The 27058-nt window shown below is 38.8% G+C and overlaps 1 long non-coding RNA gene and 2 pseudogenes across 2 annotated transcripts in view; all 3 read right to left on the bottom strand.

Moving 5' to 3' along the window:
- The window catches only part of LOC144582202 (uncharacterized), a 62077-nt gene that overhangs the window by 29013 nt on the left and 6006 nt on the right, over positions 1 to 27058 (bottom strand). Inside the window, exon 2 of the long non-coding RNA XR_013534537.1 lies at positions 12715 to 12809. This is a non-coding gene — a long non-coding RNA (uncharacterized LOC144582202). The remainder of the gene's footprint in view (positions 1 to 12714; positions 12810 to 27058) is intronic.
- On the bottom strand, positions 16258 to 17170 carry LOC144582201 (14-3-3 protein zeta/delta pseudogene; annotated as a pseudogene).
- On the bottom strand, positions 19209 to 19864 carry LOC100392043 (large ribosomal subunit protein eL19 pseudogene; annotated as a pseudogene). The gene has a single exon (XR_013534536.1). The product of XR_013534536.1 is annotated as a large ribosomal subunit protein eL19 pseudogene (transcript).

The raw sequence follows: 27058 nt of genomic DNA, 5'->3' as shown, positions 1-27058 counted from the left end.
ACCTCATGATCCACCCACCTCTGCCTCCCAAAGTGTTGGGATTACAGGTGTGAGCCACCACTCCTGGCCTGTTTCTTCCTATCTAAACTAAGGGAGAATAACTCTGATAACCCAGAAGTTTCCTTCTGGCTCTAAAATTTTGTGATTCGAATGCTAACAATGATAAAGATAAATGACAGATGATCTGTCAGCTAAAATTACTAGTCTGTATAATAAATACAAGTTTCTGAGGTTAACAGTGACAAAATAAGTCAAGATGACTGTGAGAGAAGCCACATGGTCCTAGTGAGTCATGTAGCTTACTTAAGTGGGCAGCCATCTCAATGTTCCAGGCTTCACTGCAGAAGACTGGGTCCTTCAAATGTCCTTGAGTCTAAGTGGCAGGCAGAGCTGAAATATCCTAAATAGCTCCTGAGTCTCCTACTCTCGGTTCTTGCAGATATAAAAATAGAAGAACATTGTGTATTAATCTTTTATAAACCATAAACTGGAAATACCAAAACATGAGTCTCCTCTAGAGAGAAGGGGTAGGAGTTTGTCTTCCGCCTCTTGTGAGGGAGGCAGCAAGGTAACTGATACACTCGTTATTTATAGCAAGGCCGTGATACCAAGCTGGTAATCTAAACTGTAGGGAGGTTTTAAAAATTTCTGAATAAGAACTGAACCATATTTAAATGATCCCAATCATTCAAATGAGAAAAACTTTATGTGATAAATGAAGGGAAAAATACCTATTGGCTTGACATTATGTAGGCAAGATAGCTATATATTTGATGGAATATTACACATCCACACAGACAACTCTTGACATGACACAGGTGTAGCCTTGGGCTTTGTCACAGGGTAATCACGAATGAGAAACTATAAGCTTTGGGAGGCAGGAAGGTGAATAGGTTGTCTGTGGATTATGCTGAATTGCCCTTAATCTATTGCTGTGAAGTTTCCACCTCATCTGCGGGCATGCAGTCGCTCCAGTGTAGTACACACTTGTCCTACCAATTATTCTGTATGTGAGGGGATCTGAGGCATTATATTCTTGGTCATGGAAATAGCTGCAGCATTGCTAAAATTTGTAATACTCTCTACCCACACTATAGTTAGTGACTCTGTTCCTTATTCAGTCACGGTAAAGTGTCCAGAAATTTATTGGCCCTATAAAGTGTGTGTTCTCATTCAAAGACAATTTCTGGCTTGTCTCTGTCCTCATTTCAAGAAAGGTATTTTGAGTTTATTTATTTTATTAGTTCTGGAAGAGAATAGGATATAAAAATCTGATATGTTGAAACTCTAGAGGAAGTTTTGTTAGTACAGAATTTTCAATAATGGAAATATTACATAAGTTAGGAATAGGTTCTGTTATATATATTTTTTATTAGCTTCACTCTTTAACATCCTTTAAAAAGTGATATTTTCAAACTTTCCTCCCCTTTTAAATAATGCACGCCACTGATTACTTCAGAATGCAGCTCATAAATATGAACCCAGATTTCAAAGGGAATGCTTCCAGTTTTTTCCCATTCAGTATGATATTGGCTATTGGTTTGTCATAAATAGCTTTTATTACTTTGAGATACGTTCCATTGATACCGAGTTTATTGAGGGTTTTTAGCATAAAGGGCTGTTGAATTTTGTCAAATGCCTTCTCTGCGTCAATTGAGATAATCATGTGGTTTTTGTTTTTGGTTCTGTTTATGTGGTGAATTACGTTGATAGACTTGCGTATGTTGAACCAGCCTTGCATCCCCGGCATGAATCCTACTTGATCATGATGAATAAGTTTTTTGATTTGCTGTTGCAATCGGCTTGTCAATATTTTATTGAAGATTTTTGCATCTATGTTCATCATGGATATTGGCCTGAAGTTTTCTTTTCTTGTTGGGTCTCTGCTGGGTTTTGGTATCAGAATGATGTTGGTCTCGTAAAATGATTTGGGAAGGATTCCCTCTTTTTGGATTGTTTGAAATAGTTTTAGAAGGAATGGTACCAGCTCTTCTTTGTGTGTCTGGTAGAATTCGGCTGTGAATCCGTCTGGACCTGGGCTTTTTTTGAGTGGTAGGCTCTTAATTGCTGCCTCGACTTCTGACCTTGTTATTGGTCTATTCATAGTTTCAGCTTCCTCCTGGTTTAGGCTTGGGAGGACACAGGAGTCCAGGAATTTATCCATTTCTTCCAGGTTTACTAGTTTATGTGCATAGAGTTGTTTGTAATATTCTCTGATGATGGTTTGAATTTCTGTGGAGTCTGTGGTGATTTCCCCTTTATCATTTTTTATTGCATCTATTTGGTTGTTCTCTCTTTTCTTTTTAATCAATCTGGCTAGTGGTCTGTCTATTTTGTTGATCTTTTCAAAAAACCAGCTCTTGGATTTATTGATTTTTTGAAGGGTTTTTCGTGTCTCAATCTCCTTCAGTTCAGCTCTGATCTTAGTTATTTTTTGTCTTCTGCTGGGTTTTGAGTTTTTTTGATCTTGCTCCTCTAGCTCTTTCAATTTTGATGATAGGGTGTCAATTTTGGATCTCTCCATTCTCCTCATATGGGCACTTATTGCTATATACTTTCCTCTAGAGACTGCTTTAAATGTGTCCCAGAGGTTCTGGCATGTTGTGTCTTCTTTCTCATTGGTTTTGAAGAACTTCTTTATTTCTGTCTTCATTTCATTTGCAGACGACATGATAGTATACCTAGAAGACCCCATCGCCTCAGCCCAATAACTCCTGAAACTGATAAGCAGCTTCAGCAAAGTCTCAGGATATAAAATCAATGTGCAAAAATCACAAGCATTCGTCTACACCAATAACAGACTTAAAGAAAGCCAAATCAAGAACAAACTGCCATTCACAATTGCTACAAAAAGAATAAAATACCTTGGAATACAACTCACAAGGAACGTAAGGGACCTCTTCAAGGAGAACTACAATCCACTGCTCAATGAAATCAGAGAGGACACAAACAGATGGAGAAACATTCCATGTTCATGGTTAGGAAGAATTAATATCGTGAAAATGGCTATACTGCCCAAAGTAATTTACAGAATCAACGCTATCCCCATCAAGCTACCATTGACTTTCTTCACAGAACTGGAAAAAACCACCATGAACTTCATATGGAACCAAAAGAGAGCCCACATAGCCAAGTCAATTCTAAGCAAAAAGAACACAGCGGGGGGGCATCACACTACTGGATTTCAAACTATACTACAAGGCTACAGTAATCAAAACAGCATGATACTGGTACCAAAACAGAGAAATAGACCAATGGAATAAAACAGAGACACCGGAGGCAACACAACATATCTACAACTATACAATCTTTGATAAACCTGACAAAAACAAGCAATGGGGAAAGGATTCCCTGTTTAACAAATGGTGTTGAGAAAACTGGCTAGCCATGTGCAGAAAGCAGAAACTGGACCCCTTCCTGACACCTTACACTAAAATTAACTCCAGATGGATTAAAGACTTAAACATAAGACCTGGCACGATAAAAACCCTAGAAGGAAATCTAGGCAAAACTATCCAGGACATAGGAGTAGGCAAGGACTTCATGAACAAAATACCAAAAGCATTGGCAACAAAAGCCAAAATAGACAAATGGGACCTAATGAAACTCCACAGCTTCTGCACGGCAAAAGAAACAGTCACTAGAGTGAATCGGCAACCAACAGAATGGGAAAAAATTTTTTCAGTTTACCCATCTGACAAAGGGCTGATATCCAGAATTTACAAAGAACTCAAACAGATTTACAGGAATAAATCGTTCTACTATAAGGACACATGTACACGAATGTTCATTGCAGCACTGTTTACAATAGCAAAGACCTGGAATCAACCCAAATGCCCATTGATAATAGACTGGATTGGAAAAATGCGGCCCATATACACCATGGAATATTATGCAGCAATCAGAATGATGAGTTTGTGTCGTTTGTAGGGACATGGATGAATCTGGAGAACATCATCCTCAGCAAACTGACACAAGAACAGAAAATGAAACACCGCATATTCTCACTCATAGGCGGGTGATGAAAAATGAGAACACATGGACACAGAAAGGGGAGTACTAAACACTGGGGTCTATTGGGGGGAAAAGGGGAGGGCCAGTGGGAGGGGGAGATGGGGAGGGATAGCCTGGGGAGAAATGCCAAATGTGGGTGAAGGGGAGAAGCAAAGCAAAGCACACTGCCATGTGCGTACCTACGCAACGGTCTTGCACGCTCTGCTCATGTACCCCAAAACCTAAAATCCAATAAAAAATTTAAAAAAAAAAATTATGAACCCAGAAAATCTGAGACAGGTCTCAGTTAATTTATAAAGTTTATTTTGCCAAGGTTGAGGACTCGCCCATGACACAGCCTCAGGAAGTCCTGACAGCATGTGTCCAAAATGGTCAGGGCACAGCTTGGTTTTATACATTTTAGGGAGACATGAGACATCAATCAACATATGTAAGAAGTACAAATTGGCTTGGTCTGGAAAGGTGGGACAATTTGAAGCAAAGGAGAAAGACTCAAAGAGGGGAGAGAGCTTCCAGGTCACAGATAGGTGATACACAAACGTTCTTACATTCTTTTGAGTTTCTGATTAGCCTTTCCAAAGGAGGCAATCAGATATGCACCTATCTCAGTGAACAGAGGGGTGACTTTGAATAGAATGGCAGGCAGGTTTGTCTAAGCAATTTCCAGCCTGAGTTTTCCTTAGTTATTTTGGGGACCCAAGATATTTTCCTTTCACGATACATTTTAGGAAGACATGAGACATCAATCAATATATGTAAGATGTACATTGCTTTGGACTGGAAAGGCAGGACAACTTGAAGTGGGAGGCTGTGGGGTGGGGCATGTTTCAGGTTATAGGTAGATAAAAGACAAAAGATTGCATTCTTTTGGAGACTTTGATCAGCCTTACACTGAATACACAATGTACATGTGGGGGGAGGGGTGGTAGAGGAATAGTTACTTACGCCTTAGTCTGACTCAGTGAATCTAGATTTTTACATAAACAATAGGGCGGAGGAAGCAATCAGATATGCGTTTGTCTCAGGTGAGCAGAGGGATGAATTTGAGCTCTGTCTGTCCTTTGCCCCCACCTCTGAAGATAAGCCATCAATTTACATTGCCAGGGCAAAATTCAACAGAACTGTTTTAGGGTAAAGATCTTGTGGTCCACAAAGAATCCCCTTGTGAGCAGATGAGGGAGGTATGTCGTTTTGTTTTGTTTTTTAATTTTTGTAGGTATCTTATTTAGGAATAAAATGGTAGGCAAGGGTTCTCAGCTAGACTTCTCCCTTTGGCTTAGTGATCTGGGGTTCCGAATATGTATTTTTCTTCCACACCTTGCATCAAAATATTTAATCAAATAGTCTATGGCCTTTGCCTTCACTTTATTGCTATCCTTTGAGACCTTAATCTTTTGTACTCTTCTTTTCCCCCTTAATTAAAGCGACTTTCTTAAAAGTAACACATTTCAGCAGTCCACTGCTGGGATGGCAGAACAAGGCCTATTTCCCCAGTCACATAAGCACAATTAAAACATATATTTTTATAAAACCATAGCCATTTGACATATATGGAAATAGGTATACATGCACACAGTAATTATTTATTCAAGAAAATCTAGGCAACGCATAGTGGCTCACACCTGTAATCCCAGGGCTTTGGGAGGCCAAAACAGGATCATTTGTCACGGAGTTCAAGACCACCCTGGGCAAAATAGCCAGACCCCATCTCTACGTTTTTAAAAAAAAAAATTAGCCAGATGTAGTGGCATATACCTATAGTCTCAGCTACTTGGGAGGCTGACGTGGGAGAATTGCTTGAGCCAAGGAGTTTGGGGCTACATTGAACCATGTTCATTGGCACTGCACTTCAGCCTGGATGAGAGTGGAACCCTTTTTCTTAAAAAAAAAAAAAAAAAAAAAAAAAGAACGATTTATAGTCTTTTGGATATATACCCAGTAATGGGATTACTGGGTCAAATGGAATTTCTATTTCTAAGGCCTTGAGGAATCGCCACACTGTCTTCCACAATGGTTGAACTAATTTACACTCCCACCAACAGTGTAAAAGTGTTCCTTTTTCTCCACATCCTCTCCAGCATCTGTTGTCTCCAGATTTTTTAATGATCGCCATTCTAACTGGCGTGAGATGGTATCTCAGTGTGGTTTTGATTTGCATCTCTCTGATGACCAGTGACGATGAGCATTTTTTCATATGATTGTTGGCCTCATATATGTCTTCTTTCATAAAGTGTCTGTTCACATCCTTTGCCCACTTTTGTATGGGCTTGTTTGTTTTTTTCCTGTAAATCTGTTTGAGTTCTTTGTGAATTCTGGATATCAGCCCTTTGTCAGATGGGTAAACTGCAAAAATTTTTTCCCATTCTGTTGGTTGCCGATTCACTCTAGTGACTGTTTCTTTTGCTGTGCAGAAGCTGTGGAGTTTCATTAGGTCCCATTTGTCTATTTTGGCTTTTGTTGCCAATGCTTTTGGTGTTTTGTTCATGAAGTCCTTGCCTACTCCTATGTCCTGGATAGTTTTGCCTAGATTTCCTTCTAGGGTTTTTATTATGCCAGGTCTTATGTTTAAGTCTTTAATCCATCTGGAGTTAATTTTAAGGACACATGTACACGAATGTTCATTGCAGCACCGTTTACAATAGCAAAGACCTGGAATCAACCCAAATGCACATTGATAATAGACTGGATTGGAAAAATGTGGCACATATACACCATGGAATATTATGCAGCAATCAGAAATGATGAGTTTGTGTTGTTTGTAGGGACATGGATGAATCTGGAGAACATCATCCTCAGCAAACTGACACAAGAACAGAAAATGAAACACCGCATATTCTCACTCATAGGCGGGTGATGAAAAATGAGAACACATGGACACAGAAAGGGGAGTACTAAACACTGGGGTCTATTGGGGGAAAAAGGGGAGGGCCAGTGGGAGGGGGAGGTGGGGAGGGATAGCCTGGGGAGAAATGCCAAATGTGGGTGAAGGGGAGAAGCAAAGCAAAGCACACTACCATGTGCGTACCTACACAACGGTCTTGCATGCTCTGCTCATGTACCCCAAAACCTAAAATCCAATAAAAATTAAAAAAAAAAAAAAAGAAGAAGAAGAAAGGAAGAAAAAGAAAGAGAAAAGAAAGAAAACTTAAAATCAAAAACAGAAAACCTTACATAATAAAATTAGATTAAATTAAAAAGCTAGGCTGGTCTCAGTGGCTCATACTTGCAACCCTCGCACTTTGGGAGGCTGAGGTGGGCAGATCATGAGGTTAGGAGTTCAAGACCAGCCTGGCCAATATGGTGAAACCCCCACCTCTACTGAAGCAGGAAAGATTGCAAAATAAACTTCTCGAACACTGAACTGGGAAGGAAGTGGTGATTTATTTGGCCAGGACCTGTGTGGCACTGATGCCTAACAGCTGAACCACCACAACAAAAAAAAAATCCTTGTCCTTTTAAAGGCTTACAACTCTAGAAATTACATGTGCAAGGGTCCTGGGCTTACAACTCTAGAAATTACATGTGAAAGTGTCTTGCTCCATGAAGTAGATGTGTGTACATGATTTAGGTGTGGGTTTCATTGCATTTAAGTGAAAACAATGCCTTCCAGAAAGATTCCTCCATACCATATTCGTGATCTATAGATAAGATTGTGGTTAGCAGGAGGGGTCTTATCCTTAACCTGGCTGGTGGCTCCATCTGGTCCCTCCTCTGACTGACTTCTAACTTCTCCTTTTGAGATGCAATGTAGAAGGTTGAAGAGGATTAAGGGTCTCCTTCCTCACTACTAAAAATACAAAAAACTTAGACAAGTGTGATGGTATTCGCCTGTAATCTAAGCTACTCGGGAGGCTGAGGCAGAGGAATCGCTTGAACCTGGGAGGCGGAGGTTTCAGTGAGCAGAGATTGTGCCACTGCACTCCAGTCTCAAAAAAAAAAAAAAAAAAAAAAGCTGGATATAGTTGTGTGCACCTGTAATCCCAGCTACTTCGAAGGCTGAGACAGGGGGATGACACTGCAATCCAGCCTGGACAACAGAGTGAGACCCTGTCTCAAAAAACAAACAAACAAACAAACAAACAAACAAAAAAGGACACAAGAAAATCTACTAAGTAAAAACACTGAGAATCTGGGAATCTGGATCATTTGAATCACGACCTGCTCCTTCTCTTCCTTCTTCCAACTCAGCATGTGAGAAATTTCACTCCAGACAAGCAGCTAAGGACAAGGGTTCCTTCTTCCCATAGCTGTCAGGCAAGTGGTAGATTTCCAGCATTTTTCTTTTCTTTTCCTTTTTTTTTTGAGATGGAATCTCACTCTGTTGCTTAGGCTAGAGTGCAGTGTCGCAATCTCAGCTCAATGCAACCTCTGGCCCCCAGGTTAAAGCGATTCTCCTGCCTCAGACTCCTGAGTAGCTGCGATTATAGGCACCTGCCACCACACCTGTATTTTGTATTTCTAGTAGAGATGGGCTTTCAACATCTTGGCCAGGCTGAGTTTTGAACTCCTGACCTCTTGATCCACCTGCCTTGGCCTCCCAAAGTGCTAGGATTATAGGCATGAGCCACCACGCCTGGCCAATTTCCAGCATTTTTCAAATACTCCAGCTATGTTTCACAGAGGCAAAATTTATCCGCTGTTTAAGAGGTCAGAGGCTCCCTTCTTCCATTCAGCCCGCTTAGTGCAGAATCTCTACCATAGGTGTGGCTGGCTGAGAAGACCGGAACCTTAATGCTTTACCACAGCTCATTAGTAGGGTAGATATTCCACTTTTGTGAGGAAAGCCAGGTGACCAGATGGTGCTGCCTCCATCCTGAACTCTCTTTTTAAAGGAAGGGTGTCATTCATAGCAAAGTCCCTACCTTAAGCCCCATGGCTCACAGATTTTTCTCTCAGGAAAAGAAGTTGGCCTTCAGAACAGTTTCACATTTCTCCGCAAAGGGAACTAGTTTTATCTGAACCAAGTCTAAGAAAGTTCAAGCCTAAGGGTGTTCTTTAAACTGAGGTGTTGAAAGATGGTGAATGCAACAATTTAAAAAGTTGGCCAACAAGTTTGCTAAAAAGAACAAATGATGGAAGCCATACAGAAAGGACCTCTAAAATAAGGACAATAGTTAACTGTGTCAAAATGTGGAACAATTTATGCCCAAAGGCACCTTAACTATAAAAAGGCAATCAGTCACCAATTAAAGAAGGCTAACATCTAGGTGTGATAAAGGAAAGAAAGAGTCAAAGAGAGCACTGCTAAAGCTGCTCTCATCTCAGGTGAAGGTTCCTATGCCCAAGGTTGTACCCTCTGAGCAACATGAAAGGCTTCCCACTAAAGTAATACCATCAGAAGCTACATAATAAAACATGAAAATAATAACAAACACCATGGAATGTGGGACAGTTATATCCACAATTGCTACAATATATTATTTAAATGTTTAGTTTTCAAAAGAAAAAGAGACATGGAAAGCAACAAAAATGTGTGACCCATACACAGACACACACAGACACAGACACAGACACACACACAGGGAAAAAAAATCAAGCAGGCAATAGAAACTTCCTTTGAGGGGGCCTAGACTTTGACCATAGCAGACAAAAACTTTAAACCCCGTCTCTTCTAGAAGCACAAAATTAGCCAGGTGTAGTGGCACATGCCTGTAATCCCAGCTACTCAGGTGGCTGAGGCAGGAGAATCACTTGAACCCTTCAGGAGGCAGAGATTTGCAGTGAGCCAAGATCAAGCCATGGCATTCCGGCCTGGGAAACAAGAGCAAAACTCTGTCTCAAAAAAAAAAAAGGACCAAATAGAAATTCTGAAGTTGAAAGTAGTGTAATCAAAATTTAAAAATCACTATAGGGTTCAACCACAGATTTGAACTAGCAGAAGAAGAAATAAGCAAACATGAAGCATGAAGACAGGCTAACAGAGAATAATATTCAAAAAGCAGAAAGAACAAAAGAATAAAGAAAAATAAAAAGAGTCTCTGAGGAATGTTTGACACTAATCAACTCACCAACATACATATAATGGGATTACTAGAAGAAGAGTAGAGAAATTCAGAAGGAAAAAAACTATTCAAAGAAACAATAACCAAAGTTTCCCAAATCTGAGGAAAAATGATGTATATATCCAAGAGATTTAACAAGCTCCGAGTAGGAAAAACACGGAGCACTATACGTAGAAACATCAAGTATTGAAAGTCAAAGAAAATAAGAACATTTTAAAAGCAGCACAATGAAGCTGAAACAAGGACAATCCCAGACAAACAAAAATTGACAGAATTGTTAGTGATCCCATCTTATAAGAAATACTAATGTAATTGCCCAAGGGGTTCTTACTGCCTCCTGCACAAAGAAAGACCATGGCATTGCAGTAAAGAAAGAGTTTAATTAGACACGAGACCAGCCACACCACATAAAAGTTGACACTATGCAGGGGTGAAATAATTCTCCTTTAAAGCTTCTAAATTAGGGAGTTTTCTTTATGAATTGAGAGAACTGTTTCTTGTAAGCATCCCCATCTTCCATTAAGTGGTGCATGTTATCTGCAACATTCTGGCTGGCCCATGATGTGCTTCCAGTGTACTTTTGCTTTTAGTTCCTTGCTTTCAGAATCATAACCAGGAAATAATATAGTACTATGAGGAATAGACGAGACTCCATCCACAGCTCCCTTCAGGGTGCCAAAAACTTTATTGCCAGTGGTAGTTCTGGCAAGGCCCACATTGAAATAGCAGGTAAAAGCACCTGGCTGACCATCAATGCTCTCCACATTGTATTCATCACCAGTCACCTCCACTTGGCCTTCATAGATCTTGTCCATGCCAAGCCTATTAAGAAGGCTTCAGTGCAGCAGGCCAGTACAATATGCTGCAGCATAATTTGTCAGGCCAATGTTCACACCTTATTTTGGCAGTCTGTGTGTGCATATGTGGCACAGACTACCATATCCCCCTCTATATGGGCATAAGCAATCTTACAAATGATATCTCTGTTTGTTACACAAACTATCATCCTGCATTTGGGTGTGTTGTATTTATTTTTATCTTGTATTACCAAGCGTTTCCAAGCATAGTAATCAGTTTTTTTTGTTTGTTTGTTTTTTAAAGACAGGGTTTCACCATGTTGGCCAGGCTGGTCTTGAACTCCTGATCTCAGGTGATCTGCCTGCCTTGGCCTCCCAAAGTGCTGAAATTACAGGTGTGAGCCACCATGCCCGGCCTAGTAATAAGTTTTATCCTCTCATCGTCTTCTAAATTTCACTTAGTATCTCTTAAGTGGCCCTTTTTCTTAACAACTTTAACATACCCTATCCTATGGAATAAACCTCTGCTTCCCTTTTAAACATAAGTTCCAATTTTGAATCATCTCTTTGTTAGTGCATATAGCAGAATGCTTTCAGAATCAGTCAGGCCACCTCTTGAATGCCTTGGTGCTTAGAAATTTCTTCTGCTAGATACTCCAAATAATCTCTCTCAAGTTCAAAGTTCCACAGATCTCTAGGGCAGGGGCAAAATGCTGCCTGTACCTTTGCTAAAGCATAGTATAAGTGACCTTTGCTCCATTTCCCAAAAAGTTTCTCACCTCCAGATGAGGCTTTTGAGCAAAGGGACTCCATTTTGAGTGAGGGCTAGGAAAATGAGGCTGAGACTTGCTGGGCTGGATCTCTAGAAAATTAGGCATTCTTAGCCTCTACATGTTTATGGTTAAGGGAACAAATTTATGACGTTTACTGAAACAGAACCAGACTTGAGAGTGTCCAGATATCCTGATATCTGGAGAACAAAGGCATTCCTAATTTTGCTTTAAAGATAATAATATTGATTCTTGAAAAATATAGTAATAAGGAAAATTAATCCTTTATCACAAACCCTTGGGGCAGAGCACATCTCTCCAAGAGCTATTTTTATCTTATGTATATACAAGCATTGTACCTAGGGTGGAAGTGTTCTTCCTCTTACTTTCAGGAACATCCTACTCTGTCTATGGAGTAGCTGTCCTTTCACCACTTTACTTTCTTAATAAAAGTGTTTTTGGCCAGGTGCAGTGGCTCACACCTGTCATCCTAGCACTTTGGGAGGCCTAGGCAGGTGGATCACGAGGTCAGGAGTTTGAAACCAGCCTGGGAAACATAGTGAAATCCCATCTCTACCAAAAATACAAAAAATTAGCTAGGCATGGTGGCTTGCGCCTATAATCCCAGCTACTCAGGAGGCTGAGGTGAAGAACTGCGTGAACTAGGGAGGCAGCAGTTGCAGTGAGCCGAGATTATGCCATTGCACTCCCACACAGGCGACTGTGAGAGACTGTCTGAAAAAAATAAAAATTTTTTTTTAAAAAAAGTGTTTTTACTTTGCTCTGTGGACTAACCCTGAATTCTTGCTTGAGCAAGATCCAAGAACCCTCTCTTGGGGTCTGGATCAGGACCCCTTTCCAATAACAAAACCACCTCAGCCTGGACTTTTGTCTATATCACTGTCAGCATTTGGTCAAAACCATTTAACAAGTCTCAAAGAAGTTCTAAACTTTCCTGCATCTTTGTCTTCTTCTGCGCCCTCCAAACTATTCCAACCTCTGCCTGTTATCAAGTTCTAAAGTCACTTCAACATAGTACCCATTCTCTGTATTAGTCCATTTTCACACTGCTATAAAGATATTACCCGAGACTGGGTAATTTATGAAGAAAAAGAGGTTTAATTGACTCACAGTTCTGCATGGCTTTGGAGGCCTCAGGAAACTTATGATCATGGAGAAAGGTGAAGGGGAAGCAGGCACCTTCTTCCCAAGGTGGCAGGAGAGACCTGGCCAGTGCAGAAGAAACTGTCACTAAAAATCATCAGATCTTGTGAGAACTCCCTCATGATCACAAGAACAGCATGGGAGAAACCACCTCCATGATCGAATCACCTCCCATCAGGTCCCTCTCTTGACATGTGGGGATTACAATTCAAGATGAAATTTTAGTGGGAATATGGAGCCAAACCCTTATCATATCCTAATCTTATTTATTTCCTTTCTTCTGGTTGCTTTAGATTTAGTTTATTTGTTTATTTTCAGTGTCTTAAAATTGGAGGTCTTATTATTGATTGGAGACTTTTTCCTTTCTTTTATTGGTATTTACAGCTATAAACTCTCCCTTTAAGCATTGTTTTAGCCTTATCCCACAATTGTTTTGTGCTGGGTTTTCGTTTTCATTCATTTCATTATTTGTCTTTTTTTCCCCTCCAGCTTCTTAAGCTCTAGTTGTCAAAAATTATATACATTTATGGTGTACAATGTGATGTTTTAATATATGTATATATTATGAAATCATTAAATCAAAGTAATCAACTTATTTAGCACCTCATATATTTATCTTTTTTGTGGTGACAGCATTTGAAATCTACTCTCTTAGCAATTTTTAAGTATGCAATACATTATTAACTATGGTCACCCTGCTGTACAATAGATCCCCAGAACTTATTCATCCTAATTGAAACATTGTACCTTTAAATCAACATCTTTACATTTTCTTCCACCTCACCCCCACCCTAACCGCTGGCAACTACTATTTTACTCTCTGCTTCTATAAGTTGAACTTTTTTGGATTCTACATGTAAGTGATATTATACAGTATTGTCTTTCTCTGCCAGGATTATTTCACTGAGCATAATGTTGCCAATTTTCTTCATGTTGTTGAAAATAATAAGATTTTCTTATTACTTAAGCCTAAATAGTATTCTGTTGCACATATATATCACATTTTCTTTAGCCATTGATCCCTCAATAGACACTTACGTTGATTCCATATCTTATTGTGAATGATGCTATAATGCACATGAAGGTGCACATATCTCTTTGACATACTGATTTTATTTCCTTTTCATAAAGAAAATAAATTTTATTTCCTTTTGTATATATACTACAGGCTTTTAAAACTCAGAAGATGCTGGATCAGATGATCATTCTATTTTTATTTTTTTCATGAACTTCCATATATTGTTTTTAATATGGCTGTTCTAATTTATACTCCCAACAACAGTGTATAAGGGTTTCCTTTTCTCCACATCTTTGCCAATACTTGTTATTTTTTGTGTTTTTGATGATAGCCATTCTAATAGGTATGGGATGATAGTTTCTTATGGTTTCGATTTTCATTTCACTGATAAATAGCAAATGTTGAGCATTTTTCCATATACATGTTGGCCATTTGTATGCTTTCTTTAGAGAAATGTCTTTTCAAGACCTTAGCTCATTTTAGATTCAGGTTACTGCTTTCTTCCTATTATTTGATTTCCTTATATACTAGAATTTTTGGGGTGGAAGAGATTTCAGTTTCTCACCCTTATTATCAAACACCTCCTATCATCAGTATTTATTGGGCATTTACAGTGTACTAGGCACAGTAGAACATACAAAAAACATTGTCGCTGCTCTTAAGGAGCTTACACTCTAAAAAGGTGTAGAAAAGTAGTTTACATTGCAAAGAGGTGTAGAAAAAAAATACCTCTTTTAAAATGGCATTTTTATTTGGTGTTTTCTACAAAGTACTGAGGAAATATTTTGTAAAATGAGCTTTGGGTATAACTTAGCCGGATCATTATTTAGAGAATAGAGGAAGAGAAAGAGGAAGAATTTGAAAGGCAGGCAATGATAGACCATTCGGGATAGGCAGAGTTTTAAAGGGAAATAAACACAATATCATAAACTAAGAAGAGATTTGCTGCAGTAAGTAGGATGCGGGAAATCGTTTGTGGGATCAAGCAAAGGAAGCAGGGCATCTTAGACACTGAGTGTATCCAGAAAGACCATGTGACCTTTTTCAAAGTACATGGCCACCGAGTAGGAACGACTGGTGACAAGACAGAAGGCTAAAAGAGGAAGGTAATCTTGTGCCAACTGACAAATAGAAAGAATAAACGGTCAAAATCAAAGGCAGCCTATAAGAATATCAAGAAATTATTAAAAACCAAAAAGTGATTTTGAAGCATAAAACTTACAGTTAATGCTACTCAATGTCATGATGAGCCAAGAACATGGTGGCTTCCTAAGTTAGAAAATGTCATATGCCAAAATTTAAATGGAACATATTACTTTTTTCCCAATCAACCTTCTTCTCTCCCAGAAAAAGTAGAAACTCATTTTTTTCAGGGTGGGGAGGAGGACATGGGGTCGTAGAATGTGGTTTGGAAACAGTAGTTATATTAGTAGTATTTTTGTTATGATAAACTTTATGTTTAAACTTGGTAAAAGCCCATTAGCTGCCAAGAGGGAGAAGGGATAAATTTCAAAAAATGTACAATTTCCTTTAGAGAAGTTTCAGAATGAAGACTAATTTTCATGAAAAGATGTAGAGAAAGTAGTTGAAAAGTCCATTCATAGAACTTTTATTCCACTTACGTGAACTTAATACACATGCTCTTAACAATTATGCTTGAATTATTTATGAAAATTTCATAAGACATTAAAAAAAGCTAGCTATCATCTCAAGTTATTTCTCTGTTAACTATTTTACAGCACATGCATATTAGGCAAGTACCAAAAGAAAAAAACCACAAAAGCAAAAAAAATTTTTTAAGTAAAATACATGGTTTTTTTAGTTTGTTTGTTTTACTTCTGTGCTTGATATACCTGAAGTAATGACAATCAGGTGATTTATTTTTACTATATCTTTACTTTTACATATGTTCTTAGCTTGTCTAAAACATTTAAGTGCAAATAAAATAATCGTAGCAAAAATAATGAAAGCTAAAAGAAGGTAACTTTACAAACAATGGAATGTGAACTGTTTCTGCCCTTATTCAGAGTAAAATGGATCACGACTTTGTCTAAAGGAACACTTCTGCAGCTGTAGTCAAAGGTGTGCACATTGAGATGGACTATTCCACAGCAATACATGGTTTAATACATGGTATCTATGGGATATCTGTTTCTACCACAGTCTAGTAAGTGCTCCAAACCTTAAAGTACCTTACAAATCTTACTACATCTCTGACTGTAACCAATGATTCCTTTTATTCCCCACCAAGACAAATCAATATTTAGGCAGTTTTCTTTGCTTAGACATGGAAACAGTTTTAACACTGGCCTTTGTGAAGCAACAATGTACCAAAAGTACTGTGCCAAACATTTATAACTTTTATAAAAATTCCACATCCCCATATTGACCACTTCAAGATGAAAACACATAACTCCCTGAATGTTTACTGGCTCTACTCCCCTAATATTAAACATAACAACCACATGGAAAATATAGACATTCAAATAGAAGTAACATAAACCTGTCATAAATTGTAAACAAAAAGCTATTTGTGGGACAGCATGGATGACAAATGGTCTACTGTGTAAATTTTAGAATGAGGCAGACAAAAGTTGGAAGGCCAGTTAATTTTCCCCTCCTTCTACTGCTTTAGCTTAGTCTCCTTGGATATCCAATGTCCACAATGTCAAGTTGTCTCTCAGTAATTGCATTATTAGTGTGCTGTCTTTGTATGACTCTTCACTTAATCTATCAAGTTCAGTAATGGCTACATCAAAAGCTGTTTTTGCAAGAGAGCAGGCTTTATCTGGGGAGTTCAGAATCTCATAATAGAACACAGAGAGGATAAAGACCAGACCCAGTCTAATAGGATGTGTTGGTTGCATTTCCTCTTTGCTGATTTCAAAAGCTTCTTGGTATGCTTGTTGTGACTGATCCACACACCTTTTCTTGTAATCACCAGCAGCAACCTCAGCCATGTAATGGTAGTAATCTCCTTTCATTTTCAAATAGAAGACTTTGCTCTCCGCTTGTGAAGCACTGGGGATCAATAACTTTTCCCAAAGAGACAGTACCTCACTGCAGGTTATCCCTTAGCTCCATCACAGTTTTCTCTCTGTATTCTTGAACCATCTGCTGTTTTTTTCTCAGCACCTTCCATCTTTTGTTCAATACTTGAGATGACCCTCCAAGATGAACTACAGGCTCCTACAACATTTTTATGAGCAACTGAGAGGTGGTTTCTCGCCTCAGTGGATAATTCAGCTACTTGCTCAGTTACAGACTTAATGCAGGCTGCCATGTCATTGTAACACTCAGATTGCTCAGCCAGTTTGGGCTTCTGAACGACATCATTTTTATCGATGACTGGATGTTCTGTTTCCAGAGTGGGTGGTGGCTGTGGATGGACGGAGACTTAGCAGTTTCTGGGTGGTGATAGCAGCAGCAGTGGCGAGGTTCGATATACTAGAATATTAAGCCTATTCACTCTACTGAGCCTTTATTGTTTAGATAGATGCTTTCATTTTGATGCAATCTCACCTGTCTACTTTTGCTTTTGTTGCCTGTTTTGGGGTCATATTTTTTTAAAAAACCACAGCCCACATCCATATCACGAAGACTTTCTTTTTCTATTTTTTTCTCATAGTTTTACAGTTTCATGTCTTACATTTAAGCATTTAATCCATATTAAGTTGAATTTTGGATATGGTATGAGATAAGGGTCCAATTTTATTTTCTATATGTGGTTATCTAGTTGTCCCAACACCATTTATTAAAGAGTGCCCTTTCCCCATTGTGTCTTTTTGGTATCTTTGTCAAAGGCCAATTGACCATAAATGTATAGATTTATTTCTGGGCTCTCAATTCTGTTGTATTGGTTTACATGAGCATTATTATATCAGCATCATGCTGCGATTATGTTAGCTTTGTAGTACATTCTGAAATAAAGTACTGTGATGCCTCTTGCTTTATTTCTTTTTGCCTCTGATTGTTTTAGCTATTTGAGGTTTTGTGTTTTTTCCATACAAATTTTAGATTTGCTTTTTCTATTTTTGTGAAAAAATGCCGTTGGAATTTTGATACGAACTGTACTGAATCTCCAGATTACCCTGGGTAGTATGAACATTTTAACAATAGCAACATATCTCCAATCCATGAAAATGAAATGTTTCCATTTATTTGTGTCTTGTTCAACATCATCCATCAATGTTTTATAGTTTTCAGTGTATAGATCTTTAATCTCCTTGGTTAAACTTATTCCTAAGTATTTTATTCTTTCTGATGCTATTGCAAAAGGGATGTGTTGTTAATTTCTTTTTGCTGATAGCTCTTTGTTAGTGTATAAAAATGCAACTGATTTTTGTATGTTAATTTTTATCCTGTAACTTTAATGAATTTGTGTTAGTTCTAACAGTTATTTGGTGGAGTTGTTAGGATTTTCTGATTATGTTATCTGCAAAGAGACAATTTTACATCTTACCTTCCAATCTTCTTGTCTTCACCACCCCCCCAACCCAATTGCTGTGGCTAAGACTTCCTGTATTATATTGAATAGAAGGGACACAAGAGTAGGCATTCTTATCTTGTTCCTGATCTTAGAAGAAAAATGGTCAGTTTTTCACTATTTGACATATTAGCTGCAAACTTGTCACATATGGTCTTTATTATGTTGAGATATACTCCTTCTGCTATGGTTGAATATTTTTTCCTTCCAAAACTCATGATGAAATTTAATCCTCACTGTGGAAGTACTAAAAGATAGGGCAGAGACCTTATGAATAGACTAATCCATTGATAAATTAATGAGTCAATGGATTATCATGGGAGTAGGACCGGTGGCTTCATAAGAAAAGGGAGAGACCTGAGCTAGCATCTTCAGCACCTTACCATGTGATGTCCAGTGTTGGTTAACTACAGAGTTCCTATCAGCAAGAAGACACTCACCAGATACAACCCCCGACCTTGGACTTCTCAGCCTCTGTAACTGTGAGAAATAAATTTCTTTTCTTCATAAATTATGCAGTTTCAGTTTCTGCTATAAGCATGAGAAAACAAATCAAGACACCTTCCATACCTAATTTGTTGAGACAATATCAGGAACATTGGCTTATACTTTTCTTCCTTCCCTGGCTTTTGTATCAATGTAAGCCTCATAAAATAAGTTTGTAAGTCTTGTCTTCTCATTAATTTTTTTAAAGACTAAGAGAAATTAGCATTAATTCTTCTTTAAATGTTTGGTAGAATTGACAAGTGAAGCCATCTTGTCCTGGGTTTTCCTTTGTTGGTAGCTTTTTGATTATAAATTCAATCTCTCATTCATTATTGTTCTGTCCAAAAGTTCTCTTTCTTCATGATTTAATCTTGGTAGATTTGTATATTTCTAAGAATTTATCTATTTCTTCCAGGCTACCCAACATATTGTTGTATAATTGTTTACATTAGTCTCTTAGGATCCTTTATATTTCTTTTTTTTTAACAGACAAAGGGGGAGCTTTTATTTCTTGGTCTCTTCCTCCTTGGACAGTTTTGATGATCTCCTCCTTTTTGGCCTGGAGGCGCTCTTCACGGCGCTTTCGTGCTTCCTTGGTCTTAGACCTGCGGGCCTCAGCCTGGTCAGCCAGGAGCTTCTTGCGGGCCTTGTCTGCCTTCAGCTTGTGGATGTGTTCCATGAGAATCTGCTTGTTTTTGAACACATTCCCCTTCACCTTCAGGTACAGGCTGTGATACATGTGGCGATCAATTTTCTTAGATTCCCAGTATCTTCTGAGCAGCCGGCGCAGAATCCTCATTCTCCTCATCCACGTGACCTTCTCTGGCATTCGGGCATTGGCTGTACCCTTACACTTACCTATGCCCATGTGTCTGCCCTTCCGGTGGGCCAAGGTGTTTTTCCGGCAGGGAGCCCGGGAATGGACCGTCACAGGCTTTCAGATGATCAGCCCATCTTTGATCAGCTTCCGGATCTGCTGACGCGAGTTAGCATTGGCGATTTCATTGGTCTCATTCGTGTCCAACCAGACCTTCTTCTTGCCACAGCGGAGGACACTAGAGGCGAGCCTCTTCTGAAGCCTGAGCATACTCATGGCTGCGGCAGCAGCAGCGAAAGGAAGGAGATCCTTTATATTTCTATATCAGTTATGCTTTCTCTTTCATTTATAATTTTGAGTCTTCTCTCATTTTTTCTTACTTTAGCTAAAGGTTTGTCAATTTTTGCTTATCTTTTCAAAAAACCAATTGTTTCTTTGATTTTTCTATTATGTTTATTATCTCCATTTCCTTTATTTCTGCTCTGATATGTATTATTTTCTTTCTCCTGTAACTTTAGGCTTAGCCTCTTCTTTTTCTAGTTTCATGTGATATCAAGATAGGTTGTTTCAGATATTCCTTTTGCCGGGCACAGTGGCTCACGCCTGTAATCCCAACACTTTTGGAGGCTGAGGTGGGTGGATCACCAGGTCAGGAGTTCAAGACCAGCTTGGCCAACATGGTGAAACCCCATCTCTACTAAAAATACAAAAAAAAAAATCTTCCTTTTTTTTTTTAAAAATTATACTTTAAATTCTGGCATACATGTGCAGAATGTCAGGTTTGTACACAGGTATACATGTGCCATGGTGGTTTGCTGCACCCATCAACCCATCATCTACATTAGGTAATTCTAATGCTATCCCTCCCCTAGCCCCCAACCCCGTAACAGGCCCCGTTGTGTGGTGTTCCCTTCCTTGTGTCCATGTGTTCTCATTGTTCAACACCCACATATGAGTAAGAACATGTGGTGTTTAGTTTTCTGTTCCTGTGTTAGTTTGCTGAGAATGATGGTTTCCAGCTTCATCTATGTTCCTGCAAAGGAACTCATCCATTTTTATACTTGCATAGTATTCCATGGTGTATATGTGCCACATTTTCTTTATCCAGTCAATCATTGATGGGCATTTGGGTTGGTTCCAAGTCTTTGCTATTGTGAACAGTGCTGCAATAAACATATGCTTACATGTGTCTTTATAAAATGATTTATAATCTTTTGGGTATATACCCAGTAATCAGACTGCTGGGTCAAATGGTATTTCTAGTTCTAGATCCTTGAGGAATTGCCACACCGTCTTCCACAATGGTTGAACTAATTTACATTCTCACCAACAGTGTAAAAGCATTCCTATTTCTCCATATCCTCTCCAGCATCTGTTGTTTCCTGACTTTTTAATGATTGCCATTCTAACTGGCAAGAGATAGTATCTCATTGTGGTTTTGATTTGCATTTCTCTAATGACCAGTGATGATAAGCTTTTTTTCATGTTTGTTGGCTGCATAAATGTCTTCTTTTGAGAAGTATCTGTTAATATCCTTCACCCACTTTTTGATGGAATTGTTTTTTCTTGTATATTTAAGGCCTTTGTAGATTCTGGATATTAGCCCTTTGTCAGATGGATAGACTGCAAAAATCTTCTCCCATTCTGTAGGTTGCTTATTCACTCTGATGATAGTTTCTTTTGCTGTGCAGAAGCTCTTTAGTTTGATTAGATTCTATTTGTCAATTTTGGCTTCTGTTGCCATTGCTTTTGATGTTTTAGTCAGGAAGTCTTTGCCCATGCCTATGACCTAAATAATATTGCCTAGGTTTCCTTCTAGGATTTTTATGGTTTTAGGTCTTATGTTTAAGTCTTTAATCCATCTGGAGTTAATTTTTGTACAAGGTGTAAGGAAGGACCCAGTTTCAGTTTTCTGCATATAACTAGCCAGTTTTCCCAACACCATTTATTACATAGGGAATCATTTCCCCATTGCTTGTTTTTGTCAGGTTTGTCAAAGATTAGATGGTTGTAGATGTGTGGTATGATTTCTGAGGCCTCTGTTCTGTTCCATTGCTCTATATATCTGTTTTGGTTACTGTGGCCTTGTTGTATGGTTTGAAGTCATGTAGCATATTGCCTCCAGCTTTGTTCTTTTTGCTTAGAATTGTCTTGGCTATGAGGGCTCTTTTTTGGTTCCATATGTGATTTAAAGTAGTTTTTTCTAATTCTGTGAAGAAAGTCAATAATAGCCTGATAAGGATAGCACTGAATCTATAAATTAGGCATTATGGCCATTTTCACAATATAGATTCTTCCTATCCAGGAGCATGGAATAAACATTCCATGCTCTTATTTCATTGAACAGTGATTTGTAGTTCTCCTTGAAGAGGTCCTTCACATCCCTTTTAAGTTGTATTTCTAGGTATTTTATTTTTCTTTGGGGTTATCATGAGACTTACATAAAAGTTCATAGTTATAAGTCTATTTTAAGCTCTAACAATTTAACTTTTACCACTTACAAAAGTCAATACTTTAATTTCTCCTACATTTTATGCTACTGGTGTCACAATTTACAACTTTTATATATTGTGTTTCCATGAACAATTTGTTATAATTACAATTACTTTTCTTTTTACACTAGAGTTAAAAGTGATTTATGCATCACCATTGCAGAATTAGGGTATTCTGAATTTAACTATATTCTTACTTTTACAGTGAGTTTTATACTTCCGTATGTTTTCATGTTGTTTGTTAGGGCCCTTTCAACTTGAAGAACTTCTTTTAACATTTCAGGTAAAGCAGGTCTAGGGGTAAGAACTCCTTTTGTATGCCTGGGAAACTTCTTATTTGTCCTTAATTTCTGAAGGACAGCCTTGCCAGGTATAGTATGCTTGATTGGCAGCTTTTCTACTTTTAGCACCTTGCAGGCCATTCTCTCTTGGCCTGCAAGGTCTCTGTCGAGCAATCTGCTAACAGCGTTATAGAATTTGCTTTTCTCTTGCAGCTTTTGCATTTCTTTGTCTTTGACTTTTGAAAATTTAATTGCAATCTGTCTTGGTGAAGATCTCTTTGTACTTAATCTATTTAGAATTTCTTGGCTTTCATGTACCTGGATGTTTAGTTCCCTTTTCAGATTTGGAAAGTTTTCTGTCATTATGTTTGTTTGCACCTTTCTCTTTTTCTGCCCCTTCTGGAGCTTCCATAGTGCATTAATGAGTTCACTTGATGGTGACCCTTAAGTCTCATAGATTTTCTTTACTCTTTTTTTTTTTCCCTCTGCCTGGGTAACTTTAAATGGCCTATTTTTTGCTCAATTTTGTTGTTGGAGCTCTGTGGAATTCTTTAGTTCAGTCGTTGAGTTTATTAGCTTCAGAATTTTCCTAGTTCTTTTTATGTTTCTATCTCTGTCATATTTCTAATTTTGTGTACTGTTCTCCTAATATTATTTAGCTGTCTATTTATCTTGTAGGTCACTGAGCTTTTCTAAGAATTATTTCAAATTCTTTTTCAGGATGTTCATAGATTTTCCATTCTTTAGGGTCGTTTACTGGTGTTTGGTCCTTTGGTGGTATGTTTCCCTGATTATTCGTCTTCTTTGCATTAGTGAAATGCAGGCACTCATTCCTGTCTTTATAGACTGAATTCAGCAGGGAATGTTGCTCATAGTCACCCTATTAAGCCTCTGGGTATATCATCTGTGGGCTTTATGCGTGAGCTTGCTGTTGGAGTCATCAGGTAGGCAGGGCTGGTGACCAGATAGATAGGTGGGTGTGCTAGGCATCTAGGTCCACAGGGTTTGGCTTGGAGCCTGTGTTCACAGGACAGGGGGCAGCCTAGTACTGAGATGGGTCTGGTGCTTGAGTCCATGGGGACAAAAGTGGACCATTAGTCTAGCATTCTGGTTTGCTGCTGGGGAAGACCTGAAGCCCGATTCTTTAGAGGCCATCTTGGAGGCTGGGTTTGTGGGTGCTAGAGTGTAGGCTAGTCCCACAGGGGTAGTTCTGGTGCCAGGGTCTATTGGGGTAGGCCTGGACCCTGGGTCTGTTGGAGCAGGCCTGGAACCTAGGTTCACTGAAACCTGGGGCTGCAGGGATAAGCCTAGCATTGAGTGGATCTGAGGCCTGTATCGACTGGTGTTGAACTGGTGTCTGGGGCTGGAGAGGCCAACCTGGTGTTGGAGCCTGGTACCTGAAACTATGGGGACCAACATTGGGAATGGAGTGGGTCTAGATCATGGGGCCAAGGAGTTTAGACTAGCACTGGGGTGATCTTGGAGACTCAGTGCATGGGTATCAGCCTAGAGCCCGGGGCCATGGGAGTCAGCCTGGTGCCAGATTTCACTATGGCAGGCCTGGTGCTGGAGTCTGCAGCAAAGCTGACCACTTACTTGATTCTCCTTCCCCCACACAGACCATATCTCTCAGCTCTGTGCTACCCGGGATTGGGAAAGACGTGACTCTTTCCTACTATCTTCAATGTGTCTTTTTTTTTTTTTTGAGACAGTCTCCCTTTATCATCCAGGCTGGAGTGCAGTGGTGCAATCTCGGCTCACTGCGATCTCTGCCTCCTGGGTTCAAGCGATTCTCCTGCCTCAGGCTCCCAAGTAGCTGAGACTACAGGAACGTGCCACCACGCCCAGCTAGTTTTTTGTATTTTTAGTAGAGATGGGATTTCACCATGTTAGCCATGATGGTCTCAATCTCCTGACCTTGTGATCCATTTGCCTTGGACTCCCAAAGTGCTAGGATTACAGGCATGAACCACCATGACTGGATGTGACGTTTCTTAATTCTCTGCTACACCTAGGTGCTATAATTTCACATCTAAATTCCTCAGCTCATGTGGAGGTATTTTCATACATGGATAGTGGTACAAATTTATGTTTCTGTGAGGGGACAAGTACTGGAAAGTCCTATTCTGCCATTTTTCTGATATCACCCTTCTTCCATTCTAGATAGCCTTTTTGAAATTAATACTATAGTTTCAACATTTTACCTTGTTATTAAATGTTCTCATTCATTTTGAGAAATCTGAAAACCAAGTATGTTTAACTAACCAAACACTACATTCCCCCAAGTTACTACTGATAACTATTAACAGCATGAGATATTCATTCTAATATTTTTTCTATGGCATATTTAAGAAAAATTAAATACATTCTCAAAAAGAAATAAAGAGAGGAAAGAACTCAGGAGGAAAAAAGAAAGGATGGGAAGGAGGAAAAATAAGGCTAACAAGGCATTTGAACTTAATTAGTTTACATTAATAAAAATTATCATGACAGAATATAATGATATACGTTGTGGTATATAACATTTTTATGTTTCTTTCCCATACCAATAACTGTAAGGGTTATTGCCTTGTGAGGTTTATTGCCGAGTTAAAAATGAGGAAACTGAGGCCAGCACAAAAAGATTAAATGCCAATTTATTTGGCTCCCAGGAGAGGTTCCATGGTCCGGGGGGGAAAGGGGCCAGGGAAGTCACGCCCAACTCCTCTGGGTGTGGCCCAGTTTTATAGGGAGTGAAGGTGTTTGATTGGCTATGGAGAAACAGGAGGTGGACGTGGCCAGCTGCTATAGGGAGGTAGGTGGGATTTCCGGATGGGGCAATGTGCTATTGGGCAGGTTTCAGCAGGGCTTTCCAAGGGCGGGCTAGGTGCTGAGTGCAGAGGGGATTTCCAAGGGCGGGGTTGAGTGCCAAGTGCAGAGGGGATTTCCAAGGGTGGGGTTGAGTGCCCAGTGCAGAAGGGTTTCCGAGGTGGAGCTAGATGATGGGCATATTCTGGTGATGTAATTTTCAGGCAGGGAGAGGGATGGGTGTGTCCAAGCTCCCGGCGTCGAGGTAACCAGCCTTACAATAACTATAACTCATTCAGTCTAAAGCATGTGTTGTTTCAGGGGAAAGATTCCTTTGACTGGGTTACAAATATTTTCATAAAACTCATACCAGAGAAGAGTGAAGAAAATCACAGTATCTGAGTCTGGTTTATCTCCTTCCCATCTCCATCTTTTTGGAGTATAAAGGTATTTTGTGCTTCAGAGAGAAAACCCCTAAATAGATTATTGTATTGAGTGTAGGCCAAAAACAACAGATTGAAAATAGAATACATGATACTCAAAGCTAAACTAAAAAAAAAAAAGTAAAATCACATCACAAGATAGTGTCCAAACATTCAACTGTGTAAATAAGTGTCGACATACTTTGCTCAGAATGAGGAAATACTTGAGATGTAAAAACTATTACTAATCATTATTTCTCAATTTTGACTTAACGACCATTTGTTCAAAATTAAATACATGGAACTGAGGCAAAGAATTTGCATGTTTACCTACTGTGACTTGCGACCAATAGTTGAGAACGTCAGTGTTGTCAAGAGGCGGCCTAAGAATTCATAAACATAAAGTAATTGGCTTTACCTTAACCTAAAATACCAACTCCCAACATTATGACAAACTTGCTTTACTTGTTGTCATAGCACTTAATACCACCCAACATTATATATTTTTGTTTCATTCTTGACACATAAGAATTTTACATATTTATGGGGTGTGGTGTAATATTTTAATATTATTTAGCAAATCCATCACCTCATATATTTACCATTTCTTTGTGGTGAGAACAATTAAAATCTTTTCTAGCCATTTTGAAACATACAATATTGTTAACTATAGTTATCCTACTGTGCAATAGACCACCAGAATTTACTCTTACTAATTGTAACTCTGTACCCACTGATCAATCTCTTCCCAACCTATGGTAACCACCATACTATTCCCCACTTTTATGAGATCAACTTCTTTGGATTCTACATATGCATGAGATCATGTGACATTTGTCTTTCTGTGCCTGACTTATTTCACTTAATGTTCTCCAGGTCTGTCTATGTTGCTACAAATGATAGGATTTCATTGCTTTTATTGGCTGAATATCATTGTGTATATATGGCATTTTTTTATTTGTTCATCGACTGATGAACATTAGGTTGATTCCATATCCTGGTTCTTGTGAATAGTGCTGCAATAAATATGGGAATGCAGGTATCTCTGCAACATACTGATTTTACTTCCTTCAGATATATACCCAGGTGTGTGATTATGGGATCATATGTCAGTTCTGCTTTTAATTATTTGAGGAATCTCTATACTGTTTTCTATAATGGCTAGAGTAATTTATATTCCTTCCAACAGTGTACAAGTGTTTCTCTCCACATCTGTGTGAGCATGTTATTTTTTGTCTTTTTGATAATAGCCATTCTAACAGGTATGAGGTGATATCTCATTGTGGTTTTGATTTGCATTTCCCCTATGATTAGTGAGTTTTATTTTATATATATATATTTTTAAATGTATGTATGTATGTATTTTTGACAGAGTCTTGCTCTGTCACTCTGGCTGAAGTGCGGTGGTGTGATCACAACTTACTGCAGCCTAGAGCTCCTGGGCTCAAGTGATCTTCCCACCTCAGGCTCCTGAGTAGCTGGGACTATAGGTGCATATTGCAGTACCCAGCCAATTTCTGTA

The sequence above is a fragment of the Callithrix jacchus genome, chromosome 4 (assembly GCF_049354715.1).
Source record: "Callithrix jacchus isolate 240 chromosome 4, calJac240_pri, whole genome shotgun sequence".
NCBI lineage: Eukaryota > Metazoa > Chordata > Mammalia > Primates > Cebidae > Callithrix > Callithrix jacchus.
Note: the sequence above shows the minus strand (reverse complement) of the source record. Positions and strands in the feature narration are given on the sequence as shown.